We start from the raw sequence: 22,397 nt of genomic DNA on the forward strand, positions 1-22,397 counted from the left end.
TGCTTGACCTAACTTGAATTATAAGTACTTTGCAGTAATAAATTGTGGTTTTCCATTCAAATATAGCATAGTTTTTTAACTGGTTAATTTACATAAAACTTTCACATTAGAATCATAGCATGACCATATAAAGGGTTGAAAGAGACATTAGTTGCTATCTAAACCTCTTTAAAGATCAAGAGTAAAGAGAATCAAACCTTGTGTGTATACTTTACATAACAGAAACTAATTGTTGACATTTATTTTTTTTAATATATTGTAAAGAAGATTGGATGTGACGAAGGTCTTGTGACTGGACTTAGAAAAGGGATCAGTACATTATGCCTGGAGCATCGACCTTTGGTAGAAAGCATGATGATAACAGGATCACTAAGGGGAACCCCAGATTTCCTTAAGGGAATGCAGGGTGTATGCTTCATTTCCCAGAATGTAGTCTGAGGAGGCTCTGGCTTTTTGGAAAAGCCTCGTGACCAGCAGAGGCTCTGAACTCTATAATAGCCACTTTCTCCAAGGGTGGCACCCCCACCAACATCATCACCTTCATCTGAGAAATGCAGGTTTAGGGCCCCACCCCAGGCCCACTGAGTCAGAAACTTTGGGCCAAGACTCAGCAATCTGTTTAGCAAGGCCCCCTGGTGGCTCTGATCCATGCTGTGGCTCAAGACCCACTGCAGTGGAGTAACTATGTCAAGCAACATGAAAGTCTTTAATAATGAGCACTCTTCCCCAAATACTTCCTGTTCCCTTCCTGGGCCTGCAGTGGGATTACATTTGCCTTATCCTAAAAGTTAGGTGTGGCTATCTGATTTGTTTTGGCCAATAGAATGTGAGAGGAAATGCCATGTTTCATGTTCAAGAGGACATCTGCTGGGTCTGGGGGAGGATATGGAGCACAGGTCCAATGGATTCTCGAAGGATATGTTACATGAGCAAGAAATAAACCATTACTTACTTAAGCCACTGATCTTTGGGAACTGCTTGTTACCACAGCATAATCTAGCCAATCCTGACTGTCACAAGGGGGCCAAGGACCAACTGTGCACACTGTCCAGACCATCCCACCACTGTGGTTGATGATCCTACATACATCTCAGGCTGAGTTTCATCACCAACATAACGTTAGAGCATCTCAAGGACAAGGGAAAAACAAAGAGGAGAGATAACCTGGAAGAGGCAAATTATGAATTAAAAAAAAGTTGTTTTGTTTTTTTTAATTTGTGGTGTTAATGACTATAGATTGCAACGGAGACAACTGGTAACTGCAGCTAATGCAAATGCAAAACTCAAAGACTAAAGACAGCAGAACCCCTCTGCAAAAGGTATCAGCAAGAGGCCTTTCCATGGGTGCAATAGGGATGTGAGTTCCAAGTGACATCTCAAAAGAAGGAATTCATAAAGGGAGAGGTAGCAACAGGAAAGGCTGAGCATTTCTATCAAAATCATAACTGATGCTATTAAACTATGGTGGACGATATTTCCTTGAATTAGACTTGTCTACTATAGATGCAAATTAAAACTCATGAGAAATGTAGAAATCTGCATGTGTGCATATATGGTTTGTGCTATAATTTTAAACATCTTCTAGTTAAGGAAACATAGTATAAAAGATAACGAGGAGAAAGTACTAGGACAATGGACAGAGAATGCTGGGGAGATGGAGCTACCTTATACAGGGTGGTTCTGGAAGGCCTCTTTGGGAATTAACACTTTCACTATTTTTTAACTTTTGAGCTGAGTCCTGATGATAGGAAGCTTTTTGAGGTTCCAGGGAAGCTGAAATCCTGGCAAAGGAAAGAGTATGTGCAAAGGCCTGCAGGCAGGTTAGTGTGCATGTGACTAGAAGGATATCTCTACAACTACGCTTCTTTCTAGAAAGATTTCTCAACCAGAATTGCCAAGAGAATTAGCCCTACCAGAAATGATGTGAGTGACAACTTTCTCAGTTCTCTCAAGTTTGGTACCATTCCAGCTGCCCAGGAGAAAAGTCACGGGTGTGCCTGCCTAAGGAATGATGGCTAATTCTCTTTCTGAACACCAATTGAGAAGGACTAGCTGCAGGGTGGGATGTTGGAGAGAGACTAGATGAAGTCAGGGTGGTAGGCAGCAGCCAAGAAAGGATTTGGGGTTTCATTCGATGTGCAATGGCAAGCACTGGAAGCTTTCAAGCAGTGGAATGCTATGTTTGACTTATTGTAAAACATCCCGGGCTGCTGCTTTGAAAATGGACTACAGAAAGCCAAGAGAAAAGGCACTCAGTCAGGAGGCTTCTGTGTTATTCTAGATGAAAGATGACAAGAGGAGAACGGCTGGAGTGGGAGATGATGAGAAATGTCAATTTTAGAATATCATTTTAATGCAGAGCCAGACTTGCTTATGGGCCAGGTGAGGGGAGATGAGATTAGAGGAAGACATGAATCAAAAGTTATTTCTGAGCAATTCATGGTTGTGATGTCATTAAAGGATATGGGGAAGATGAGAGGAAGGGTGGAATTGAGAAATGGAGTAACCTGTGGAGATATCAAGTCGACAGCTGAACAAATGAATTTGAAGCTGAAGGAGAGGCAAAGGCTCATCATGTAAATAAGGGAGTCATCAATATATAAAAGTATTTAAACCACATTATGAGATGAGATCATCTAATTCTATTAATTTCTCTTAGAAAGCCCCTCAAATTTATCTCTTGCTCTTATTTCTGCTGCCATTAATCTTTGTTTCTCAGAAGCCCACTGCAGTGCTTCCATACCTGGTGTGAGGTCTCTCTCTCCTCAGCAGTCTTTCTTGTTCTTAACTATACAATTTATCATCCTGTTACACAAATTAGATCATTCTTTTATCCAATAAAAACTGAGTACTCATTATGTGCAAATGTCCCAGTTAGGTGCTTTGGTGACTCAAAGATGAATAAGAAATAGATTCTGATATTAGGAGTTTATAGTGTAGAAAGAACAGGTTTGTAAAAAGAAAAAGAAAAAGAAACAAACAATAATCCAAAGGTAGAAAGTGATAAAAAAAAAAAAAAAAAAAAAAAAAAAAAAAAAAAAAAAAAAAAAAAAACCTTAAGAGAAAAGGAAATATTGTGAGAAGTTTAGGAGACGAAGAGATGACTTTCAGTTTTGGTGGATCTAAAGTCCTTGTTAGGAAGGTTGTATTTGGGTTGGAAGAATATATCAAAATGGTATCTTGACCTTGTTAACTACCTTCATGGTCCTCCATGGTCCCCAGTCTTTCAGGACTTGTTTAGTTGGCTCTCCTTTCACTCTCTGACTTTTAAACATTAGTGTTTCAGGAGTTCAGTGCTGGGCTATCTTCTTGATGCAACACTCATTTCCTAGGCAAGCTCTTTTCAGATGGTACATGTATCATGTCCCTTCAATTTATTGCCAATACGACATTTTAAAACATGTAAATCTGATTCTGACAGCACCTGCCCATAGGCTATCAATTCTGTTGCTGCTAGGATTAATATCCAAACTCTGATCCCCATCACCCCAAGTCCTGCTTGTCCCCTCTTCACTCTCTGAATGTAACCACTCCAAGTTCCTCCCATAAGACACACTTCATTCTGCCTCAAGGCCATTATCTCTAGCATTCCTGGTGTTTGCAAATTATCCTCATTTCTATCTTTCTATATCACTCAGCTCACCTCCATGACTTCCCAGATAAAATGGCAACCCCAGGAGGCCTTCCTCAATTCCGCAAGACTTTCTGTTATACATTCTCACAGCAGCTTGTATTTTTCCTCTATTCTACTATCAGATTTATAACTAATTTATTTCTTTGTGCAACATTTGTTGTTATTCTCTCTGTCTCAAAAGTCTCTAAGCACCAACAAGCCTGAAACCATGTTACTCTTCAGAACTATAGCCACAGCATACACAGTACCAGAATCTTAACAAGTGCACTTTCCTTTTTATTAATCAATGCTAGCTTGCTATTCTACTGGTCCCTGACTTGACTTTAGGTTCCCTCATTTCTTGTATGCCTCCCACTACCTACCACTTCAATGCCATTTCTTCTGTAACGGCATATTTACATATCCACCTGTTAAAACTCTAGCCATTTTGAAGCACCAATCTCTCATCCCCCTTGACTACGAAGTCTCCCCTGATCACTTCTGTTCAAGATGGCTTTCCTCTCCTCTAAAAGTATGTTGTTCCAACTGACCTTTGTCACTACTGCCAAGCTTCATGATGACTTGTATGCATGCACTGTTACCTCTGAGTTTTATATACTTATATTATCAGGCAGTAAGGGGTCTGTATGCACTAGCAGCACCTACCATAACATTGAAGAATTTGGGAAGTATTCAGATTACACTTGCAAAATGAATGGTCATTCCCCCCCTCAAAAAATGTTGACTCTTAAAGCGTTAACATTAAATTGTTTGAAAAATTCTTAAGTGTAGAGCTTCTTATTCCTGCACAGCATTAGATAAAGAGAGAATTACCATTCTTGGTTGTGGACCATGATTTCCAAAGAGCTAAAAGAGAAGTGTCCTATTCTCTGATCTTAAAAAACATAAATAGATGCTCCTGATCCATTTGTTGTTGGGATAATGGGATCTGGCTAGAGTAATGTCAAATATATGACCTCCCATGGCCAGATGGTCAGGAGACTTAAACCATAACATAGAGGGACCAACCAGGGAGAGGTGGCTATTTAGCTCATGAGAGAATGTTACATGAAAGAAAAACAGGCATCCTGGACATCTTCAAATATTAAAAAGGTTCTCTGATAGAAGATGAATTAGGTTTATCCTAACTGGTCCCAAAATACCTTTCTAGAAATAATGAATAAATACTTCAGAAGGAAGAAGATTTACTTAAGGTGAAGATGAGCATTACAATACCTGGAACTTTGAGATAATAGCATGAATTCCCTGTGAAGGTACTGAGTCTCTGTTCATGTGAGGCATTCAAGAACTTGTATAGACATTTAATAGGAAACTTACAGGAGATTTCAAACACTGTAAGGTTGGATCTAGCACCTTTCACACCCAAGGTTCTTGGATTCTATCAGAGTAATAGCTAAACTGTAGAGCATTCATCGTATGCCACATCCTGTCCTAAGCATTTTACATGTATTATATAATTTCATTGTCACAACAACTATTATTACACCTGTGATTAAAGAGAAGAAAACTGAAGCACAGAGACATTAAATAATTCACCTTAGTTCACACGATTAGTAAGAGGTTGATACCGGAATACCTTCTTTCAGAGCCCAGGATTTTATTATGCCTCTCATCATCACATGACAGATGTGAGTCCAAAATGGGCAAGGTCTTGCCTGGAAAAGGGAATAATAAGGTAGAGAAGTGGGATGATCTCCAGAAGGGTGTGTGGGGGAAAAAAAGTCACCTTATGAATGGATGGCACAGACACTCTGGAACAATGAAGTCAAAGATTGGCTCCAGGCACTTACACTCCCATGTGATGAGCACAGACAGACCACTAAAGCATGCTGATTCACAGTGCAACCCAGGTTATTATATTTTGAGAATATGAAAACAGTGTGCTTTAATTCTCCTTATATTTCAATTTCCTATGTCATCAAGACTAAGCTCTGAAGCCCAGTGCCCTAGAAAACAAAGGGCACCTTCTAAAGTCAAGATGGTACACAGGGTAAAGAAGGGGGGCATGAGGTGGGGAGGCAGAAGGGAGAAAGAATGGGGGAAATAGAAAAAGAAAACAAGAAGCGTCATACATGGGTCCCACATAGGTCCAATCTGGAGGGAAGGAGATAGAAACACCCCAGGTACGTTGAGAAGGATGCTGAATAAAGAAGATCTCTTGTCCTGATTCCCATTTTGGACTCTGAGAGGCAACAGCTTGACCAAATGCCACTGCACCTACAAGGAGCGTGTCCTTGCACCAATGTAGGAACAAGAGGGTAGCATCTACTGAGACCTGGAAGTTAGTGAACATCTTCAATGAGGAACATGGAAAATAACTGAGTCAAGAGCCAGAAGGGCTGTAAAAATGTTTCCAACATCAGGGGGTGAAATTGCCCTCAGACACCTATGAGTGGAGTGACCAAGCTGGAGGCCAGTGGCAGGGCTAGCGGAGATCACAGATAGTACTAGTAAGTACCAGTAAGAGAAAGATGAATTGAGGCGAAGGGGAATTGAAAACATTGATTATGGAACCTATTGAGCAGTGTGGGGCAGCAGGCTTGTGAATGACCCAGCAGGGCAGGAGATGGTCCAGGGTGGCACAGAGTATCCAAGGATGCAGGGAGGAATAGAAAAGCCACATCAGGCCCTGAAGCTCTTTTCAGTCCCGTAAGGACACACAGTTAGTTGGTCTCTCTATCCAAACCCTGTCTTAGGAGAAAGATCACGTACAAACGCTAAAAGAAAAATAATTTTTAAAAAACTAAAAGGTCAAACCTGAGCATTTAAACAGAAGCACCTGAGTTAACAAAAATGAAGCTAATTCAAAATTTTAAAAAATGATCACTTTCATTGGTGATTCAGATATTTTCCCTTCACTGTCCAGTAGGAATTCACAAGGAAGTTTGAGTCCTTTGCAGATAAATAACAAACTATTTCAGGGTTTGTTTGTTTGTTTGTTTTCTGCATTCCAATTTGCTAAGAGTTAAATGTCCCCTCCACGTGCCCAATTATAAAATAAAGTTTCTTGATCTACTTGTGCAAGGGGTTTTAATTTATACAATAATTTCATTTACTTGGGAGACATTACTTCCTGTTCTATTGAAGCAAACCTAACTGGGAGAAAACAAATAAACCGACATCAGTGTCCACGAATGGCTCTGACATGCTGCCTCCTGACTTGACACCCCCATGCCGAGGAGCGGCATCAAAGGTGAATTTCAGTTCTGGATTCCTCTGACTTCTAACATCTGCCAATGCTCTCTGCACTGAAACCAGCAAGTTCATTAGAACGTATCACTAGATGTCTTTTGAAAATGCGCAATTGAATAAAGATAAGATTATTTAATTTTGTAACCCACTGGCACTTATATTTTGCTACCTCATTTAAAATTATTGTACTTTCCAGAAAATTGTTTATGTAACAATGTAAAAGGATGTGAAATATGAACCATCTGTATGTACGTTTCGAGCATATAGAAAGGTGTTTCTGTCATAATGAGAAATAATATAATTCATATAGTTTATGACTTAACTATATTTAAAGAAAACTAATATAATGTAAGGGAAAGTGATGAGTGAGATGGGAATAGTAAGCTATGTTTGGAAACATTTCATTTTAATTTGAGTCAAAAAGTATAATAATGTTGCAAAAGCCCTAATGCAGGAAACATCTTGTCACATGGTACCTTCATAACTGCTTGCAGATCGAGCGTTTTATTCTTTGGGAAACACTGCTGTATGAAATTGAATAAATAAAAGAATGCCACAGCAAGCAATTTTAAGACTATCTATGTGGTAAACTTGACTGACTATATTTGGAAAAACAGAAAATAAGATCTTGGGCTTGGAGAATGCATCAGTAATAAGAGCTGAGAAAAACAAGCATCTCAAATCCTGTGTGATTCTCAATGAGACTAGTTTTCACAATGTAAAAGGCAGAACTAATATTCATGAGAGGAAATCAAACCCTCAGGCAGATGAAGACATTGTAAGGTAGCATCCAGGTACTCCAAATGAATATATATACACATTTATATAAAGTTATATATAGACTAACATAAATACATATAATCATATATTATAACTTATATAATATATAAGTATATGTGTTACAATTATGATTATATAAATAATTACTGTATACATTATGGATATCCATATATAAATATATACTAAATTCTGAATATATATATTACATAATTCTGACTAAATTAACTAAAAATAAATTTCTGCATTATTGCTATAATTCTTACGGAATTATGAATACTGGAGGAAGCAGAGAAGGGGAACCCATTAACTATAGACAAGAGAACTAAATATCAAATCTCAAAATGTATTATTAAAATAATTATACATAAGCATTTAGAAAATTAACTTATCATTCAGATAATTTTCTTCATATTCTTACTAGAACACATAAATGGAATTTGATAAACCTTATGTACCTTTTAGCAAACACTTTGAAAAATTCTAATTTGAATTAAACATGTCTGACTTAAACATTTTCATTGTGGCTAACCACTTAGATTAGTATTTGGATGTTCTTGCATGTTAATGATTGTAGCAATCCCTATTTTGAGCATATTTGTTCTTTCTGTTGAAAATTTTTGCTGAATTAACACTTTCCCAGAAATTATATTTATTCACATGCCAATGCCTTCCTTGTAGACATAAATGCAAACTCCTCATTAGGACAAAAGTCACTCACACGCCTTACCTCCTAACTCAACTCTTGTACTGACCAATATACGTAATGGAGGCTTAGTCACATAGAATGACCTGTGTGCCCTTGTGATCATTTTTCTTTTTTTAGTATCCCTTCCTCCTCTTTGCCTGGTGAACTCTGGGTGATGAAATGTTTAAAAAGCAAACTTAGATTATGTTTATTTAGATATCAATCTATTATAGAAATTCAATCTAAAGAGGAAAACACTTAAGGAAGAAAACTTATTGACTTATGTAAATTGAAAGTTCCAGAGTGACCCATGGGACTTGAAATATATTATTGGGATTTCATTTCTATCTCTATCAGTCAGCCATGTTTGCTTTTTCGCAGTCCTAGACTAGCATTACCTTAGTTAATTTGGGTTTCACTATCCACAGTTCCAGAGAATGAAGTGGTTCTCTTGATAGTTTCAGCAAAAAATCCTGAGGAAAGGCATTTATTGGCCTGATTTGGGCCACAGTCCATTTCATCAATGAGGATGGGATAATTGGACACTCAGTTTCCCAGCCAGAGAGCTGGGGACCACCTCTGCAGTTGAAGATGAAGAAAGTAAGAAAGAAATTAAGAAACAACAGCCAAACCACATGGAATGACTGTGAACAAGAAAGGAGGGTGTGGTTGACAAAAGAAGGGAGGGGAGCAAATAAAATGACAGATTAATGGAAGCTAAGGAACCAAATAAACTGATGAACAAAATAGATCCAGAGACATGGATGCATACAATAGACTGATGAATCTCAGAGGAAAGGCGGAGGCAGGGGAAGGGATTAACCAAAGACCTTATATGTCTGCATTATCCATGGACATAGGCTATAGTGCAGTGAAGGCCTGGGGATGAGGAGAGAGCAGATGGAGGGGGTGAATGGTGAACAAAGGGAACATCTGTAATACTTTCAACAATAAAGATACTTTTTTTAAAAAAAAAAAAAAGACAGATTAAAAACCATGAACACAGCAGTGTACTTTATTCTTTAGACTCTTAATAGAGTTCAATGCGAAGTTCTATATTTGGATCCAAAATAAAATAGTGTAAAACATAAAAAGGAAAGAAATGCAGCTTTACAGCTAAACACATACATAAAAGGAGGAAAGTTTTCATGACTGTGAACTGAATCAGTGGAATCTGCTGTGTGTTGTGGCTACAAAGAACAACAAAAATAATAAAACCAACAAAAACAGAAACAGAAACACAAGAACAAAAGAAGATCTAGATACAGAGCTGGGCAGGGGAAGCATAAAACTCTTTCTCGGACTTCTATAAGCTGGAACTCATGCAGAGAAGAATGGCAGGATGACTGGTGGAGATGTCCTTAGAGAGAAAGACAATTGCTAAGTAGCCAACTGCAGCTAGGGACTATGAGTTTGGGAAGGTATGAAACTGATCTAAGGTTGTAAGCTTTTATTACAAGTGCTTTGGAATGATAAGTGGGCAAGAGAATCAAGGGAATCACAGAAGAATGGCCAGAGTGCCTCCTTGTTGTTTATATGGAAGGGACTGAGCCCAGGAGGAGAGAGGAAGAACTGAGGCAATTATCCCTGAATGAGGCCAAAGACTCAAAGTCAGGGGAGGTAGGGCACGGGAGGAAGAAGGTTTGGCAGGAAAAGTTGGAGATTTCTAAGTTTGAGTTCCACAAGTACAAACATTTTTGTCTGTCTTAATTAATTTGGGCTGCTATAACAGAAATACTATAAACTTGGAGGCTTATAAAAAATACAAATTTATTTCTCATACATCCAAGATCAAGGTGCTGGTACATTCAGTAGCTGGTAAGATCCCATTTTCTGGTTCATAGATAGTTGTCTTCTGGCTGTGTCCTTACATGGCAAAAAGGATGAGAGAACTTTCTGGAGTCCATTTTGTAAGGCTCCATTCTCATGGCTTATCATTTGCCAAAGGCCCCACCTTCAAATTCCATGGAGGTTAGGATTTCACCAATACATTAAGGGGAAATAATTTCAACATATGAATTTTGAGAGGACACAGACTTTCACTCCATAACAGACAAGGATTATGGTATTGGTGAGGCAGACTGAAAAGAAAAAAAAGTGTTGGAATCAGGTTGGCTAAGAAACTTGAATGTTAGGTATTGGGCTGGATATCTTCCTTGGTTCTAAAGTGACAGGACAATTATTGGATTCAAGTTGAAGAAATATGAGTCAGGAGCTAAAGTCCACAATGATTTGAGGGTATGCTCAAGAGTGTGATTATTAAGCTCAGCCTGCATGGATCAGTGATTGAGTATCAACCTATGAACCAGGAGATCACAGTTTGATTCTCAGTCAGGGCACATACCTGGATTGTGGGCTCATTCCTCAGTGGGGGTCATGCAGAAGGAAGTTAATCAATGATTCTCTCTCACCCTCTCGCTCTCTCTTCTTCTCTGAAATCAACAAATAAATATATAAAAAAGAGTTTGATCATTAAAAATATAAAGAAAAGGTACATGAGGGTTTAAGCTAAAGGCAGGAACCTCTAAGGAAAAATATGTTTTTAAAGTGAGATAATGGTCAAACAAACAGTATGTTTGTTTCCTAGGGATGTTATAACAAATTACCATAAATTTGGCGGCTTCTAACAATATACATTTATTTTGCAACAGTTCTGGAGTCTAGAGGTTCAAAATGAGTCTTTGGAGATAATATCAGGGGCAAGTAGAGGTACCCTCCCTCTTAGAGGCTCTGGAGCAGAATCTACTGTTGTCTCCTTGTTTCTGGCATTCCTTGTTCTACAGCCTCATAACTCCAATCTCTACCTGCTGGTCATATTGCCTTCTCTTCTCTCTACACGTGCCATCACACTGCCCTCTGCCTCACTCTTACAAGTTCTTATAAGGATAAATGTAACTGCATTTGGAATCTACCTGGATAACAGAATAATATACCCATCTCAAGATCTTATTTAACCACACTTGCAAAAAACTCTGTCTCTTTTCTCTCTCTCTCTCTCTCTCTCTCTCTCTCTCTCTCTCTCTCTCTCTCTCTCTCACACACACACACACACACACACACACACACACACACACACACGGACCTTTGGGCTTTGATCTTTGAGGGTGTTTTTGTTTGGCCCACCGCAGATGGTGAGGTACATGTAGCAGCAGTGTTCCTAGGAAAGAGCTAGAATTAGGTGAGACCAGGGGTCTACAGAAACATCCTGCAGGCCAGTGCCTGTTGTTCACAAACAAAGTTTTATGCGAACACAGCCATGCCAATGTCTTTCCATGTCATTTTTTGCTGCTTTCCTAATACAAAGGGCAGAGTGGAGTAGTTGCGACAATAACCATATGGTCCTCAAGACTGAAACATTTACTACCTCGTCTGTTACAGAAAAAGTTTGCCAATCCCTCGATTTGACCAAGAATGGGATGGAATCATTCCAGGAAGATGACAAGGTTTACATTCACAATTGATCAATGGTCATATTTGAATAGGGTCAGTAGGAGAAAAACCTACAAAATGCCATTGGATTTTACAGTGAGATCTTGATAGTTTAGGGTAAAAATATTTTATTAAAATGTTGAATGTAGCCGAGACCGGTTTGGCTCAATGGATAGAACATTGGCTTGGGGACTGAGGGGTCCCGGGTTTGATTTCGGTCAAGGGCATGTGCCTTGGTTCCAGGCATATCCCCGGTGGGGGGTGTGCAGGAGGCAGCTGGTCGATGACTCTCTCTCATCGATGTTTCTAGCTCTCTGTCTCTCTCTCTTCCTCTCTGTACAGAATCAATAAAATATATTAAAAATAAAATGTTGATTGTAGAAAACAAGTATTACAAAGAAGTTGCTAACAAAATGAATTAGTAAAGTATTGTGCTACTTGCCTAATAAAATATATTAATTATCCTATGTAAATATATATATATATATATGCATGTATATATTAATTACATATTAATTGGTAAAATATATTTGCTTGAAAGTATATTTTGAGAAATTCATGTACACAGTTAAAGGAAAATGTAGGGTAGGAGTATAGTAGTATTGCAAGGTAAAAATAAAGAGTCTTATGATATTGATTAAGGGAGAAAAAAGGTGATTTCCCCTTTTGAATAAGGGGGGGAAAGATGAAAATGTAGACAAAGATGGAAAGGAGAGAAATTGAACAAACTGGAGGGATGGGAAAGATCATGAGTGACACACCAGCCCTGAGTCAGCAGGGAGGTTGGCATCAAGACCCCTAGGAGAAGGGTTCACTGAATAAGCAAGATGGAGCCTTGCTGCTCTCCAGGGCACCAAGGAGAAGGGAATGGAAAGAGATACTTGGAAATCTTGGGGTAAAGGTATAAGCCAAAAAAAGGAGTTTTAAAACTTTAAACAGATGGAATGTGTGTAATCATACATTTTAGAAACACAGGAGTCTGTATAGAATCCTGATTAAACTGAAACCCTGGAGGATTTGGTGAGAAATTTTACCAGAAACCCAAAGAGTCAAGTCCTCGGCTGAGTGTAAGGATGTAAGACTGGGGCTTGGCTGTGAAAAATCTGTTCAACAGCTGTTGCGGGGAATGCATGGAGGAATCTCATGGGAGGCCACGAGAGGGTTTAAGCTCCACTGAGGAACATGAATTTGACCCAGTCAGGAGGGAGGTGGTGTGTACGTGTGAGTGTGAATGTGAGTGTGTGTGTATCTGTGTGTGTATGAGAAAGAGGAGAGAGAGAGAGAGAGAGAGAGAGAGAGAGAGAGAGAGAGAGAGAGAGAGAGAGAGAGAGAGAGAAATAAAAAAACTAGAGAAAGAGAGATACACAGAGAGAGACAGAAACTGAGACAGAGTCTTTCCAACAGTGTTCTGCAATACTGGATTAGGAGCTGCTGAAGGACGTGGAGGGAGAGCTTTCTTCAGCGCGCAGCTTACTATAGCAGGATTGGCCAAAACTAAAAAGCAGAGAGATTCTTAGAGATACAGCGGAGTTGCAATGACTGCTTCCATGTCATTGAAGCAGAAGGGGCTAGGTGCCTGGGAAAATAGAAGCTTTCAGAGAGGAAATCTTTTTCTTCACTCTTGTAACTTTGGTGAATAGAACAGCAGTTCCTGTCACAGAGTAGTTATGCAAATATTTGAGGAGTTAATTAATGAAAAAATTACATTTTTGAGAGCCTACAATGTACCAAGCATAAGGATCCTAACAAACTGCTCCAATCGTGTTATTATTAGCATGCTACACCCAACCCTTACCATCAAATGATGAAACACTGGGCCCAGAGATGTTTTATGATTTGCCAGATAGTAAGGGGTAGTGCTGGGATTCGAACCCAGGTCCACCTGACCCTGAACCTTTTCCGCTCTCTTAAACTTCTGATAAACCTATGGAGGTCTGGCCTTGCCGCCCGGGAGCTGCCCATGCCCAACAACGGTGAGCCCCATCGTGTTCTTTGACATTGCCATTGGAGGCGAACCCTTGGGCTCCATCTCCTTCTAACCGTTTGCAGATAAAGTTCCAAAGACAGCAGAAAACGGTCATGCCCTGAACACTGGAGAGAAAGGATATGGTTATAAAGGTTCCTGTTTTCACAGAATCATTCTAGGATTTATGTGCCAAGTGGTGACTTCATAGGCCATGATGGCACAGGAGGGAAGTCCGTCTATGGGGGAAAATGTGTTGATAAGAATTTCATCCTGAATCATACAGGTCCTGTCATCTTGTCCATGGCAAGTGCTGGACCCAACACAATGGTGCCCAGTTTTCATCTGCACTGCCAAGTCATGGATGGCAAGCATGTGGTCTTCGGCCAGGTGAAAGAAGGCATGGATAGTGTGACAGCCATGGAGCTCTTTGGGTCCAGGAATGGCAAGACCTGCAAGAAGATCACCATTGCTGACTGTGGACAACTCTAATAAATTTCACTTGTATTTCATCTTAACTGGTACCAGACCATTCCTCTGTTACTCAGGAGAGCACACTTTACCCCCATCTGCTTGGAATGTTCTATATTCTTGGTGTTCTTGCCTCAGTTCACTGGGTTCCATATTTTCCTTACCCCTTCCCAATCTGGATAGCTGGATTGCAGAGTTTAGTTTATGACTATGAAATGAAAACAAAGCAAAACCCATGGAGCTCTGATGAAGACTATGCATAATAGTGGTGACAGTGGGAGAAGTAAAATCTATGGTGGTTTTGCACTATTCATTGAAGCTCTGAGCTTGCAACATTTGTGGAAAGCAGTGCCACCAATACATCCTTCTACATTTTGCAGCTTACTTGTATAGAGTCTGCTTGTTCAAACTTCCTGGCAATCAGAGGCCCCAAGGTGCCAGGGTTAGGGTTGCCCATGGTGGTGAGTTAGGAACAAAGGAAGTACAGAAGGAATCATCCAGGAGGAAGAGTTGGGAGCCATGGAAACAGTCTAAACAAAGAATCACAAAGAATCAATCAAGGGGGCTGTGCAGCCATGGACAATGAATAAGGGGAACTGCGGTGGGGAAGCCAGCAAGCCTTGGGCATTGGGGCCAACAAGGGCTGACATCAAGAATGAATGCTGAGGGCTCTGCTCCCAGAATCAGTTCTCCTGAATGGGGCTTCATTCTTACCAGAGCACTGTAAAAGGGAATCATGAAGGTGACCAAGTCAATTTGAACAATACTAAATGTAGTTCCTCTTATCCTAGGTAACCCCAATCATCTCCCTCTGCTACAGTAGAGTTCTCCTTTGTGTCATTTTATAACTCATGATGATTTCTCCTACTCTAGCCAATGCCAGTCTCTGAATGGTGTTCTCCTTGCTATGAGTGTGCCTTCACAGCTTGCTATTCATTGCTGTGAGAGGGAAGAGAAAGAGAGAGAGAGAGAGAGAGAGAGAGAGAGAGAGAGAGAGAGAGAGAGAGAGAGAAAGAAGAGAGAGAGAAAAAGAGAGAGAGAGAGAGAGAAAGAGAGAGAGAGAGATCCAGAATTGCATGGCATTTTTCTTTGCAATAAAGTGCAATTGACTTAACGACAGTGGTTGCTTATGCTCCCCAGGGCTCATTTAGGTAAGGTCATTGCATTTGCCTAAGGTTGAGTTTTCCAGAAGTGTAATTTCCTCAAAAGTATGGCCTTTCCAAGTCTGCCCTGACCTGAGTGGTTTAAACATCTATAATTATACCGTGGAGGCTGAGCAACCAGGTCTTCTCCAGCCTCTCACCTTCAGCTCCTAGGACAACATGTTGGCATCCTGCTCCTCACCTGTACCCATGGCCAATCTCGCCCACCTTTCAGGATGAGTCTGCTCTTGATCCAGGAAAACCTTGAAACAATTCAGGAAAGTGGCATAACTTATACACTCAGTTCCGGTCCCCTGTGGCCACGGAAAATTGCAAGTTGGCTGCTCCTCCAAGGAATTTGTGGCTGAACAAACTAACCGGTATCCACATCATGATCATGTACCTTCAGAGTGTACCGCTGAATGTCAGTAGTGCACGCGGACCAGACTTCAGAGGCCTGAGTGAAGATGAGAGAGAATTAGCATCCGCATCACAAATCAATCAACCCAGAGTCTTTTCAAGCGAATAGAAAAGGCAACCCGTAGGCAGACTCTGGGCTGTTTTCTTCTGCGCGACTCCCTGCCCTCCCCTGCTTTCAAGTGTATGCCGGCGTCTCTACAAACAAAAATAATAAGGGCACTCAGGTCCTTCAAACAAAGCAAAACGTGATCCCTTTGTGGCTGCTGCATCAATAAAGGAACGGCCCTCCCCCACACTCAAGAAGCACAATATCAGATGTGCTCGGGGATCTTAATAATACTGTTATTAAGGACCAGTCTAGTGGAGAAATTTGTTTTCCCTGTAACACCTGGAGCAACAAAAGTCCAGAGAGAGCAGGAATAAAACAGTTTTTCTTAGGTCTGTCTTTGAAATGCATTTTCTCTCCTTAGCAGGGACCTGTCAATCAAACTCCTAAAGTAAGAAAATAACCATTTTTGCTAAAAAAGCATCTGAGGGAAAACTTGGGAGTTTCACTAAGGTAGAAATCAATATATTTACATGCTCAAGGAAAGGGAAAACACCTTCGTGGTGCTTTAGGATTTTATTTGAAAAGAATTAATATTCTATAAATGCATAGCTCAACACAAAATAATAAATACAAATCGTGTCTAACTCAGGTGCATCATCTTCTGGGCCAATTTGGTCATCTAAAACTAAAACTTTCCTTCCTTGGCCCCCTGCCACCAATCCCTTGCTTTCCCTTTCCATTTTATACAGGATTTAGAGAGTTTTATAAACACTTTGTATATTTTAGAGAACCATGGGATATTGAAGTTGGAAGAGATTTTAGACATCAAGTCAGTTCCTTCCTTTTATAGACAGGAAAGCTCAGACCCAGATACATTGAAACTTATCCAAATCCTACACCTAGTTAGTGGCAAAGGCTGAAATAAAACACAGACCTTTCACCATCCAGCCTCATGCTCCATCCCCTCCACCAGGGATTTCCAAAATTGCCTGATTACCCAAATTACTGTGGGCCCTTGTGAAAAATACACAGCCCAGGTCTTTTCCGGAGACTCCGAGTCAGTTGCAATAACCTTCCCAGGTGATCCGTAGGACCAGGCATTGTTTGGGAAACACTTCATGACAATTGGATGCTTTATCCCTTTTTCTCAAAGGGGGATTCTCTTTCACCATCTGCAGTGGATGCCTTGGTTGGAAGAGCAGGGAGCAGAGGGAGGGGAGAGCTTGGCTCATTCTGACTTCTGGCAGCCTTCTCAAGGAGAAACAAGCAGGAAATGGAGAGTCACTTCCAGGCACGACCAAGGCAGCCCCTGTGGTTTTCCCCTTGTCCAAATCCCCATAATTTATGCTCACTTTGGGTAGCAATCATTGGTTGCCTATTATTGAGTTAGTTTTGTATTCATATTTGTATTCCTTGGGCACATTAATAAAATGGGAATTTATTAAGATGAGAAAGAATGTCTAATTTATTCTTACTTATCTCTTAATATGTAGCATTGCCTTGTTAATTAATTGATTTAAGGCCTAGTATGACTTCCAATTTGCAATACAAATGACAAGACAGTATTTGACTCTTGTCCTGTCATAGTCACCCAAAAGTGACTAAGAGAATTAAAAACAAAAAAAATGTACATTTCATTTTTATAAGAAAATAGAGGCTGGCCTGATCACCCCTAACTGCCCCCCCCCCCCCCCACACACACACACCTGCTGGTCTGGTCACCCCTACTTGCCCTCCCCTGCCAGCCTGCTTGCCTCTTACTGGCCTCCCCTTCCAGCCTGGTTGCTCCTAACTGCCCCCTCCACCAATCTGGTCACCCCTAACTGCCCCCCTACCAGCTTGGTCATTCCCAACTGCCCCACCTTAGCTGGCAGGGCCGCCCCTAACTGCCCCCCCTCCGTTGAACTGGTCACCCCATATTTCCCACCCGACTTGCTTGATTGCCCCAACTGTCACCCGACACTGGCCTGGTCTTCCCCAACTGCACCCCCTGCCGGCCTGGTCACCCCACGCAGTCTGCTGTTTAGTCCTTTGGTCATCCCTCACTAACCCCCCTGATGGCCTTGTTGCTCCATGCAGCCAGCTTGGTCATCTGTCTGGTTGTTTCAGTCATGATGGCCCCTGAGGGGTAATTATATGTATGGATAATTACCCTTCAAGAGGAATCCACCCTCATAACTTAAGCACCTTCCAAAGTTCTAACCTGCTAATAGCATCATCATCTTTGAAGCAAGAACTTCAACATGTGGACACAAACATTCAGTCAATAGCAGTTCAGGTGTTCATCTTAAAGGTCACCAACTATTTGTGAGTGTGGTAGAGGGGATGGATCTGTAGGTAGATGTGTGTGAATAAAAAAGTAATAAATATTAAACTGATTAGAAAAGACTGAAAGAAGCAGCTGGAGCTGTGTTTATTGCTCTGACCCTAGCATACTCTCTTTTAAATCGGTATCTTCACCATGTCAATCAGAGCCACAGGAGTAATTAACACTCAGCAAGTTGGGTAATTGAGTCTCAGTAAGTGGTCAACATAAGTTTAGAAGCTTTAGTTAAAATGGGAATTGTATATAAATGGATACTTGTGCAGATTTAGCTTCCTATTATTTCTAATTTGCTTTGATATAATTGAGGAATAATCGGAGGCTGGTCCTCACCTTCAATACACACAAATAACTTTGTGTGGAGAAATGTTTCATTTGAAAAAAATAATTTGAGGGGCAAGGCATACACCTGTGAAACTTTTGTGTGTGTAGACATGCAAACTTAGAAGACACATTCACAGATATGCTGAGGCTGTGATGTTTGAGTTCAGATGGTAAGATGTCCAGGTCCAAGAGAGGTACAGTGCCATGAGAAACAAGACAGGTCATTCATCAAATGGACTCAGGAAATAATTGGTCTCTATGATCAATGAGCCCATGTCCAAATTCCAAGTCACCACTTCTTATGAACTGAGGCAAATAATTAAATACTCATGAGCCTTATTTTCCCCTTCTCTTGACTACCTCATAGAGTTGTGTGTGTGTTTTTTTTAATTATAATTAATTGTAATAAATAATGTATGTTACATAGTTCAATGGTAACATGCAATTAGCCCTCAAGGATGGAAATAAAAGATAGAAAATATATGGAAGACACAGAAAGAGGAGGTGAAGGCCATGTGGAGATGGAAACTGAGGCCAGAGTGATATAGCCACAAACGAGCAAATGGCAGGAGCTCCCAGATGCAGCTAGAGGCATGGAAGGATTCTCCCTTAGAGCCTCCAAAGGGAGCACAGCCTTGCCAACACTTTGATTTTGGACTCCTGCCCTCCAAAAGCGTGAGAGGATACATTTCTGTTGTTTATTTTCGGTTACAAATGTTTGTTGTCGTAACAAATGTCGGCCATCCTGGGAAACAAATACACTGAGAAGCACTGAGGGTGAGCTCTCAGCAGGCCACACAGCCAGCAGCCCGGCAGCAAACGCCTTGCTTTTGAAAGGGCGGGTGAGGAGAGGGTTGAGAGGTATATCTCAGCATCCACCACACCACAAACACAAGTTTTCTTCAGTGCATCTCCTTTATAATGGAGGTTCTGTTCTCTGTCCCCCATTAGTATCTATCTTTCATGCAACACACTGTTATGGACTATTGTCCTGGACCATGTCAGGCTGTGGGCATGGCAGTGATGACTGAAGCAGTCATTGCCCTCAAGTAGCTCAAAGAATGATAGACAAATAGGAAGTGTTGAAAGGGTCTAAGGGCTTTGGTGGAGATGTATACAAAGCAGCATCCCGCAACCAAAGGAAGGAATGCAGCCTGAGGTTCTGTGGGAGGAAAGAGTGACTTTGACTGAATGCCTAAAAAGAGCTCGCTGAACAGAGTGAACGTCTGGGAAGGTGGTGGGTGTGGGCAGGACTGGCTGTGAACGTCAAAGGCTCAGGTAGGAAGGAACCAGCTGAGAACTTCCTGGGGCCCCTGTGTCTGTGCATCTCCTGGTGTGATCACAGCCCTGCATCCAACCCACAGGCACGGCCAATCACGTCTGAGGGCATCAGTGCCCCTCACAACCCTGTCCTGTGAATGTCAAATGCACAAAGTTTTATAACTGCCGCTCTAATATTCTGTAAGAATAATGCAACCATGCATACTTTTCATTTCTTTTAAATGCAACTACTATATAAAGTGGTGAGCAATTTATTACAAAAACAATCCAATTTTTAAAACTTCTCTTTCATGTAGCAATACAGGTATGTATGGATACACTATACATACACATTTATGAAAATACCTATGTACCTATCTCTCTACATATGTATGTATGTATATAAAATCATTTAACATAGCCTCCCTCTGAGTCTGTGTAGGTCTCCTGCAAGTAAAATATGACAACTCTCCTCTGTTCTTTGCTGGCATTCATAGTTAGATCTCAATACGAACATCTAAGCTGTAAATACAAGCAGGACTTCAAGCCCAGTGCCATCTGTGTTGACAATGACTGGAAGTAAAAGTGATCAATTGATGCCGAAGACCCTAAAGGATTAGCAGCAATAAAAGTCACCCTTGGATGGAGCACCATCCTGAAAGCTGGCCACCACTCAAAGGCCATCTCGCTCCTGCTTCTGAAGGCAATTGCAGCATCTGTTTCTCGAAGTCATTGAAACCAGTACACGCCTGGCTTCTATTCCGTGAATAGCAAGTGGCTTGGAGTGGAGAGGGACAGGGCTTTGAGAAGAGCCAGCCCTCGGTCCCCGCGGGTCAGAAGTGAGGCATAAACAGCTGCTTTTTCAATAGACTCCTCGGGCTTCTCCGTGACCCTTGCACTTGTCCACAAGCTGCCAAGCAAGGCCTATTGTGGGGTTTTTATGTGGTGGGAACTCCGGCCTTAAAAACAAATGGACTAGCTTAACTATTAAGTGTCAATCAAAGCTGTTGGGGGGAGTGTTAAAATTTTAATTAGTTAGTGTGGTTTTGTTTTTTGGGGTTTTTGTTTGTTTTTTTTTTTCACTCTGTTATCACTCTAGTGTTTTTTGGTAAATTTACTATATTTAGGTGAACAAAACCCCCCAGACCTTTTATCACTGGGCCTTTTTATTCTATATTTTAGTGTCCCTGGCAATAATCTCAGATCTTGGGTGTAGATTCCCAGTTTCCTGGCACTGGCTCATGCATGTATTGATACCTGTGAGAACGCATTTACTGAGCTCACAGATTGCACATGAGGAATAGTCATCAGACCCTCAGCCAGCTGGGCACTGTGCTTTCTTCCTGTGCTCTGGGACCAGTTCACTAATGAGCTCGGTTTTGAAGAAAAACAATCGTGGGTAAGTAACCAAAAGTAATAAGTGATTCTTCATTTTCTGTCAGTAAGAAAACAAAACAAAACAAAAATCAAGTGATCCAAAAAATGGGTAGAAAGTATACACGTAAGAAGAATAATTCCTTCAGGATTGCTTCTGTGTTCTTCTTAGTTGATGCAGAGAACATGGGAAGAACTTTTATGGAAGGAACTCTAAAAAACTCATTTATATTTATATTTATATTTATATTTATATTTATATTTATATTTATAATTTATACTATTTATATTTATATTTATATTATTTATATTATTAGAGGCGTGATGCACAAAATTCGAGCACGAGGGGGGTGGGGTGTCCCTCAGCCCAGCCTGCACCCTCTCCAATCTGGGACCCCTCGAGGGATGTCCAACTGCACATTTAGGCCCAATCCTACCAGTCTGCTTGCCTGCCTACCTTCCTGATTGCCCCAAACTGCTTCTGCCTGCCAGCCTGATCACCCCCTAATTACTCCCCTGTCAGCCTGATTGATGCCTAACTGCTCCCCTGCCAGCTTGATTGCCCCTAATTGCCCTCCCCTGCAGGCCTGGTCATCCCAAACTGTCCTCCCCTGCTGGCCTGATCACCCACAACTGCCTTCCCCTGCTGGCCTGGTCCCTCACAACTGCCCACAACTTCCCTCCCCTGATGGCCATCTTGTGGTGGCCATCTTGTGTCCACATGGGGGCAGCCATCTTGTATGTTGGAGTGATGGTCAATTTGCACATTACTCTTTTATTAGATAGGAGATATATATATATATATATATATATATATATATATATATATATATATATATATATATATACACTAAAGGTCCAGTGCACGAAATTTGTGCACAGGGGAGGGAGGGGGTGTCCCTCAGCACAGCCTGCACCCTCTCCAATCTGGGACCCCTTAAGGGAAGGCACCAGCCCCATTACCCCGCTGCTGCAGCCACTGCCAGCCACTGCAGCCTCCAAGGTGTTTTCATCAACCCAGACTCTAGTCCCTTCACTATGAAAAAATGACAACTTTCTTTAGGCATTTTCAAGATGTGTCTTTCATAGGATATGCATTTCTTTCTTTCTTTCTTTACTTATTTATTTTTTAATTCACCTGAGGATATGTTTCCATTGATTTTTAGAGAGTGTGGAAGAGAGAGGGAGAGACAGAGAGAAACATCAATGTGAAAGGGACACTTTGATTGGTTGCCTCCTGCATGAGCCCTGACCTGTGCCCCGGCCGGGGAGGAGCCTGTAACCTTGGTACATATCCTTGATCAGAATCAAACCCAGACCCTGAAGTCAGTAGGCCAAGGCTCTATCCACT

At 41.0% G+C, this 22,397-nt stretch overlaps 1 pseudogene across 1 annotated transcript in view; it reads left to right on the forward strand.

The window, feature by feature from the left end:
• LOC311618716 (peptidyl-prolyl cis-trans isomerase A-like) overlaps window positions 1-14,175 on the forward strand; it is a 46,734-nt pseudogene extending 32,559 nt beyond the window's left edge. Inside the window, exon 2 of the transcript in view lies at window positions 13,653-14,175. The product of the transcript in view is annotated as a peptidyl-prolyl cis-trans isomerase A-like (transcript). The remainder of the gene's footprint in view (window positions 1-13,652) is intronic.
• The last annotated feature ends 8,222 nt before the right edge of the window (window positions 14,176-22,397 follow it).

Source organism: Pipistrellus hanaki (genome assembly GCF_964339955.1).
Source record: "Pipistrellus hanaki genome assembly, chromosome: 3".
Lineage (NCBI taxonomy): Eukaryota > Metazoa > Chordata > Mammalia > Chiroptera > Vespertilionidae > Pipistrellus > Pipistrellus hanaki.